This window comes from Lycium barbarum, chromosome 2 (assembly GCF_019175385.1).
Source record: "Lycium barbarum isolate Lr01 chromosome 2, ASM1917538v2, whole genome shotgun sequence".
NCBI classification, from domain to species: Eukaryota; Viridiplantae; Streptophyta; class Magnoliopsida; order Solanales; family Solanaceae; genus Lycium; species Lycium barbarum.
In genome coordinates, this window is record NC_083338.1 from 121,159,078 (window position 1) to 121,167,351 (window position 8,274).

Genomic DNA, 8,274 nt, shown 5'->3' on the forward strand with positions numbered 1-8,274 from the left:
TAACATATGACGGGACAGGGCCCCGTCGTACCCTTAGTCAACAAATGCATATATATATATATCCGAGAAGGATTTGTACCAAAATCTGGACTCCGGAACAACAGAGCTCTCCAAAATAGCAGAAGGGGAATCCTAAGCTGTCGGATCACCAAAGCGAGTATCTGCACCTGCGGGCATGAAACGCAGCCCCCCGAAGAAAGGGGGTCAGTACGGAATATGTACCGAGCATGTAAAGCATGAAACACAGTAAACGGGATCATAATTGAAATAAGACGTACAGAAAATGAGTACAATAACCAGAATACCAAGTACTTGCTTTCGAAACATAAATCATGTATGTCAATATCATATATCATATCCGGCCCTATTATGGGACTCGGTGAACATGGTCGCCACCCCGTCTCTGGCGCCATAACACAGCATACTCCAGAATATAATATAACTCCATAACACAGCATAACTCCGTAACACAGCATAACTCCATAACACAGCATAACTCCGTAACACAGCATAACTTCATAACACAGCATAACACCATAACACAGCATAACTCCAGAATATATATATATATATATATATATATATATATATATATATATATATATATATATATATATATATATTGTACCCGACCCTTTAATGAGGGACTCGGTGAACAATACAGTGGAAGTGTGCACGATAACATACCCGGCCCGGGACTCAGTGAAAGATATATTGAGGTATGCACGAGCAGAGTAGTGAGAAACTATATGCAATTCAAAACATTTTTAAGGACTCAATAGGATAGTCAACACGAACCATCGTTCGCAATTTCAAATAATAGTCATACCATATACCTTTCGGATGTCCCTGTGGATCATATCAAAATGGAACTTTGAAATCATGTGTACATATCAATATATATAAAACAAAACATACGTTATGGGAATCAAGATCAATAGCCATCCTAGTGGCTCTAAGAATAGGAATTTCCTTTGGAATCGTATATATATATATATATATATCGTATATTCATTTCACAACGATCATGCCAAAAAGAAAGAAGGGTTAGCTTCACATACCTTTAGCGCTTACTCGTCTCAAAATATGTATACGCTGCCCAATAATATCTCAACCTATATTAAGATGCCAACAACTACGTTTAAGTTACGGGGAGACTCAAAACGTATTCTAACGTTAGTAACTCCTTTCTAGATGTTTAGGCGACGTTTTCTCTTGTATCCAAACCAACCACATACAACCAATCCAACATCAATAATTATGTGTTCAATACCAATCCGGACAGCCCACACAATATTCTAAACAGCCCACATTCATAACATGCAATAATGATTCACATACGGCTACGACATTCTCAAGTTACTTCTAATAGTTTGTAGCCTTAACGTTTGCATGTAACAACTTATAACAGCTCATCCAACATACAATATGATGTATACTCTTAACTTATAATTAGTCTTTCCAACTTAATGAAAACAGAAGTTCAAAACAGTCCCTAACCAACAACACATCCAAAACAGTTCCTAACCGACAACATAACAATGTTCGGAATTCTTGCAAACGTTTACGAACATACTAAGCCAACCACATACGATTTTTACACATCATTTCATGTCTTCTTTTCATATAATTTCAGTAAGTTATGACCAGCTATCCACACGACAAGTACAACATCAATTCATACGCAACTACGCTATATCGTCATTTCTATAATCCTTACAACAATTCTCAAACGACTTTAGTTTCAACTCCAATCATTAAACACCTTCATTTCCATCATAAATTTCATGATAATAACAATCAAATTATCAAGTAAAAACAGTTCACTAACTTCCTCACAAAACAGTCCACACACGGTTTCAACATGCTTCAACATCACTTCACATAAAATCATAGATTCACTTTATTTTCATACTAACACAACTTCACCTTTAACCTTCCAATTCTTTTCATTCTTTTTATCATGAGATCTATGATAGTAACATCCATATTTATTAAAGAAAATTAGTTCATTAATTCCACCAAAACAGTCCCCTCGGTCACAACAACATTCCAACACCAACATTCATGATTTTATGCATGCGATTCATGTTCTTCAAGTTACAACCATACTTCAACATCAACACATATAACCTCATGGTTACTATCATGTTCCAACATCATCACACCTTATTTCATACATACAACTTATATCTACTCATCTACATCACCCTTAATGCATGGAAAAGAAAGTTAGATCTTACCTTGACAACTTGACTTCTCTACTTGGCTAGAGTTGGTGACTTGAGATGAAAATGGTTCTTGTTGCTCCAAAGAATATCTTCACGTTTTAGGGACCTTATAAAGGGTTGAAACACCTTGGAAAATAATTTTTGGATCAAGACTCAAAGAGCTCAAAAATCAGCCCCTTGGCCGAATGCTCTCTCTCTCTAGGCTTAGGTTTTCTTTCTTTGTGTTGTGTAGTTGAAATGAATTGTGATGGCTGATTTATTGGTCATTATTTGGTTCAACTTTGATTCCTACAATTTGGTCACATGCTCCACTTATGGCATGATTCATTCCATTAACTTTACACTTAAAATTTTCTAATTTTTCTCTTCAACTTTCGGCTAACTGTGTTGGCTGATTTTTCATCTTTGTTTCCTTTCTTCTTTCTTTTCAATTGTTTACAAGACAATCTCATGTGTGTTGAATGATTCATACACCACCCTTTGTCTATTGTAATCATGCCAAGATGGATGAGCAATATTTAATGTGAAGTGATCCCTCCATCATGTTATGTCCTCCTAAAATAATGTATACTTTCATAAAGTAGTGGATGCCCAAATATTCAATTGTAGGCTTCAACTTTTTCCTCCTCAAATTTTTTAGCCCTTGGCCGAATTTCACACTTGATTATAAGTGTATTTTGTTGTCCACAATATATTGAAAATGTAGTGGATGAATCAACATTTAATTGCACATTTGTATGTCTTCCATTTGCCTTATTTTAGATGACTTGAGTCATCCTTTTTACCTTGGACGTTGTTGCTCTTGTTGGCTCCTTATTGTCACAAATTTTTACTTAACACCACAATTAAGTAATTCCTAATCTCCATTAACATTTTTTATACTAAGTGAAATTTATAACTGATTAGTTCTAGTTTAGAAATTAAAAATCCGAGGTTTCTATCTCGCGTCAATTCCTTCGCGAATAACTCGACGTATAAAATACGGGGTCTAACAGACCTGATTGGTCGTTATGGTGCTAATGAACCTTTTACCCTTGTGACCCTTACCCTATGTTATCGGGTGGGTTTTGGAATGATTTTTGGAGGTTTGAGACTCAAAGTGCAATTCGTTTGACCCAAAGTTGACTTTTGAGTAAACAGATCTTTTTCGAAATTCAGTTGATTTTGAGAGGTCTAGATGGTCATTTATGACTTTGTAGTGCGTTCGGTTCAGTTCCAAATGCAATTAGAGCTTTTTGGAACTTGGCTTAGAAACTTGGCTTTAGGCCATCGGGGGTCGACTTCGTCAAACAGACCTCTGCAGGGAAATTCAAGGCCACGGATGAGTTCGTAGCACGTTTTTATATGTGTTTGCATGTTTGTTTTGTATCTGTGGATTTTGTATCTGTGGGGCCTCAGGTGATAATCAAATTTCGGGTCGAGAATGGTCAAACCAAAACTTTTTATTATCTGGTGTAAATGCTGTAGCGGCCCAGAAACCGCTGTGAAGGTCCCGCTATAGCGATAGGCCAACGGCTATAGCGGCCCTATTATTTGGCGATAAGCCGCTTAGCTGTCATGCCAACCGCCATGGCGATCTCGCAGTAGCGGTATCCTTGCCGCTATAGCAACTTGTGGGTTTTTGGGATGGTTGCCATAGCGGGCCTTGTGGCGTCATAGCGCTTGCACAGGGGTAGTTCCTCTGACCGCCGTAACCAATATCGGGCAGAATTGTATTATTTTCTTTAGTTAAAACCCTTAAAACCTATTAATTCCTTTTCATCACTTTCTAAGCACTCTTGGGAAAATAGATCTGTTACACCTTGGAAATCCTCCGTACATGTACAGTGAATGGGTGAGCGAAGGACATAACATATGCGATGTTTTGACGAGCAAGAAATGATATAAATGGCCCTAATTAAGATTCTCAAGGACATCCGAGATGAGGAAAGAAAGTTAGTAAGGAAAAGCAAACCATATGTTGTGTATCAGATGAAAATAATGAGTAACGATTCTGTGATGGCATAATGATGGTTAGAGACATGTTATAACGTCCCTAAGATTGGTATTGAGGTGTTAAGCAAGTACTAAGAAGGTTCCATAAGGATCGGAGATCAAACGAATCGACGAGAACAAGTCTCGAAAAACTGGGCAAACATACGGCAAGACATACTGGCCGTATAAAATCCACGGACCGTATGTCCAACCGTGGATTTGGCCCAGCACAATATAGTTCACTGGACCAAACATACGGTCCAACATACGGACCGTGAAAATTATACGGACCGTATGTTGGTCCGTATAAAGTAGGTCGGCCAGATTTCAATTTTAAATATAAGGGACCCTTTTCATTTCATTTCCACTCTTCATTTCAAGAACCCTCTAGAGAATACTCTAATATTCTTCCATAAGAAAAATTCAAGGGGAATTGAGGATCAACAACATAAAATCCATGGAGCAAAGCATATGAAACTCAAGTAGGATTCATCTTCTTCAAGAAATCCCTAAGGAGGTGAAGTCAAACTTTGGTGCAAGAGGAAGAATTCCATTCAAAGCTTGTTCCACCATCATCCAAGGTATGTTTCATGATTTTACTATGTTGCTTAAGGTATTGGAAAGCTAAGATGCTTGGATTGTAGAAAAGCATGGAAAATGAGTTTTTAAAAGGATGAGTAGTCTCACAATTGAATGGTAGTTGGATGGAAATCATGAATGTTGATATGTTGTGATCATGAATACATTATAAGTAACGTTTAGACCATGGGACAAGTGTAGCGTATGAGGAGATGTGATGATAGGCTAAAACCACTAAATGTGGAGAAATTGGTGGATTTTGCTAAATGTATATAAGCGATGATTGTTGGTTTCTATATTGTGATTATTGTTGTGAATGTTTGGGGACTGAAATAGAATGTGAGAAACGTAATAGAAACAAAGGAGATGCTGCCCAATTTTCCCTAGAAATGGAAACCCGTTTTTATAATTTCTTAACTAACGACGGCGTGAACTCTCTTGAAGGTATATACGGGTGCATCATAAGGGAAGCGAGCAAGCGATGAGAATGGTAAACATCCAAGGTATGTGAGGCTAGTCCTTTTCTTCCATGGCATGAATCCTAGGACATGATTCTTCTTTCATCCTCATGATTCTCCTACATTCCTAAAGGCTAAGAGTCTAAGATCATGAGTAGTTATACGAGATAAGAGAAATGTTATGAGTTTAGTAGTGATATGATGTCATTCCTTGCTTGTACTCACCTCATACATTAATCCCTTCGAGGTGAGGTAGAATGGTTATAAATGTTCATAATGGAATCGAGGGTTCACGACCTTCTATCACCTCGATAAAGTATAGTTGTTCCAGCGTCTTCATGTATATACTATGATGAGCATATTGCGATGAGCATATATGATGAGCATGTTATGATGAGAACGATTTTATGTTTAAAGGTTCCAATGTTACGATGTCAAAGACGACATGAGAATGTTTGAGCCATCTATTGACTTCTCGAATTTTATTCATGAATGATGACTACATTTTCTCTAAGACTCCAAAAACACATGGATCGACTTCTTATAAGATTATGACCCTATTTTATGTTTCCTCTTGATGTTATTATTCATATCTGTATTCTTCATTGATAGTCCCACCTTATAATAATTGTTCCTTCAAGGTGAGACATGACGATCATGATTAATCCATAATACAGTCGGAGGCTACCGACCATACGTCACTCCGATAGAGCCATAGCTTTTTCTTGGGCTCTCATGCATGCTATGTATATTATATAAGTATATGATATGTATATGTATTCAGGGGAAATGGGGAAAGGTGAGGCGCTATAGACGCATAGCCACCTGGTCAGCTGGCATATTATGATCTCATCCCGGACGCGGGATGCCCGGACGCGGGATTTATGGGTGATGGATCGGGTCATACGTTCCATGGCATTATATTGATATATGATGATATATGGATCGGGTTGCACGTTCCGCAGCAATATATGATACGATGTTTTATGAGTATACATGCATGAATTCGCCTTAAGAGGCAAGCAGTTACTGGTTATCTTCTTGTATTTACTTTATCTTCTTATTCTCTCCTTTATTTCTTGATGTATGCCTTACATACTCAGTACAATGCTCGTACTGACATCCTTTTCTTTTTGGATGCCGTGCTCATGCCCACAGGTAGACAGGGAGACGTCGCAGACCCGTAGGAGTCATCTACAGATTTACAGGAGCACTCCACTATTCCAGAGGTGCTACTCGGTTGATCCTTTTGTGTATATTAGTATATGTCATCCAACAGAGGCTCGTAGATACTCGATGTGGGTTATGTGGTTCCATGGCGTGGATAGTATGTATGTGTATGAGTATATTGAAATATGTTCTTGTGTTAGAGCATTATATTTTGTAATGGAGACCAGATCCTTTTTTTTTTAAAGTTAACAAGGAATCGATGAATGATTGTTAAATGGGTTAAGGAAATGATAGCACGAGCGGTGCTCGGTGGTTAGCCCCGGGTACCCGTCGCGGCCCCAGCCGGGTCGTGACAAGATCAACTTGTGGGGTGAATCTTCTTGGAGGTAATATTTATGACCCTAGACTTCGTCATTTACCTTCATAGAACCTTAATCCACGCTTAGAATCACTAGAATCAAAATGGAGAATATGAGTCTTATGATAAATTTCTTGAAATAGGTTTATACTTTTAAAATACAAATCGATGGTGAAATTGACCAGTATAACCATAGAATTTGGTGAATTCCTTGTTGTTAAGCTTATTTCTTCCTTATTTACTGGTTAGTTTGAGGATTGAAGAATTAGGGTTCATACCCAAATTTGGGGTTTTACTTAAATCTGAATTAGGCATGATCTTGAGTTGTTTTAGTAATTTCTTAGTGGGTTTGATCACCTAGAGCTTCAATTGCATGTTCCATCTTTCAATTTCCCATGTTACCCCTGTGGGCCCATTTCCCTAATTTCTTGGATTAGATTTTGACCTAACCAGAAGTATAGATATATGGGTGTTGTTATTCGTGATTTTTAATATAGAATTCGATTAATAATAGACTTTGAGTACTTGTAGGCGGTACGAAAGGGCAAGGCCAAAGTGTGATGGTTTATGGCTCCTGTTCAGCCTTCTAGGTAGCTTACGACTTACCTTTTGGTTAGACTTCGGTTAGCGGGTTATAAGTAGAGTTAGTGATTGTTGGAGAAAGCATGTAAACCTTCGAGTATGAAGCTGGGATGGAATACTTAGGTTGGTATTGTTGTTGATTATGGCTTGTAACCTTTTGTGTTCTATTGGGTTGTTGTGTATTTGTGGTGTTGCCCCGGGATTGATTCTAGAGTTGATGCTTAGTGATTATTTATATGTCAGAAAGCATATTTATCATGATCGAATTATTGGGAAGGAAAGAACGGTTATGATACTGATATTGCGAGTGAGATTTGTGTCCATATGTGGCACCATTGATTCATATATTCTTGTTCGTATTGTTATCACGCATTCACTCATTATTACATATTTTGGGATCGGGTTGCGCGCCACAATACTTACTTAGATCGGGTTACATGTACCCCAACACTGACTGGGATCGGGTTGCACGTTTCGTAACACTGACTATTGGATTGGGCTGTGCACCACAGCAGGTACATGGACTTAGCAGTCTCCCATGGGTCATGACAGTCGAGGCGAGGAGATATTCTGCCTAAAGCGTGTGTATATCATTGCATTTACATTGTATTCATCTTATTTTTACTTACGGCATTATATTAGACTTATTGGTGGATCTTTGGTGATACGTATACTTGATAATGGTTCTTGAGTTAGTGTTTCGGACTTATGGTGGACTGGAGGTGATATGCTAGACTTGATGATTAGTACTGGATTTGATATTTAGACTGTGTTGAGTTTCATCTGATTGTGAGCAAGCCTACTTCTTCAGTCTCTTTCTTTTACATATGATTTTCTAGATGTTGTCGGCCTATGATGCCTACTCAGTACTGTGATTTTGTACTGATACTACCTTGTTGTACTCTTTCTATGAGTGCAAAGT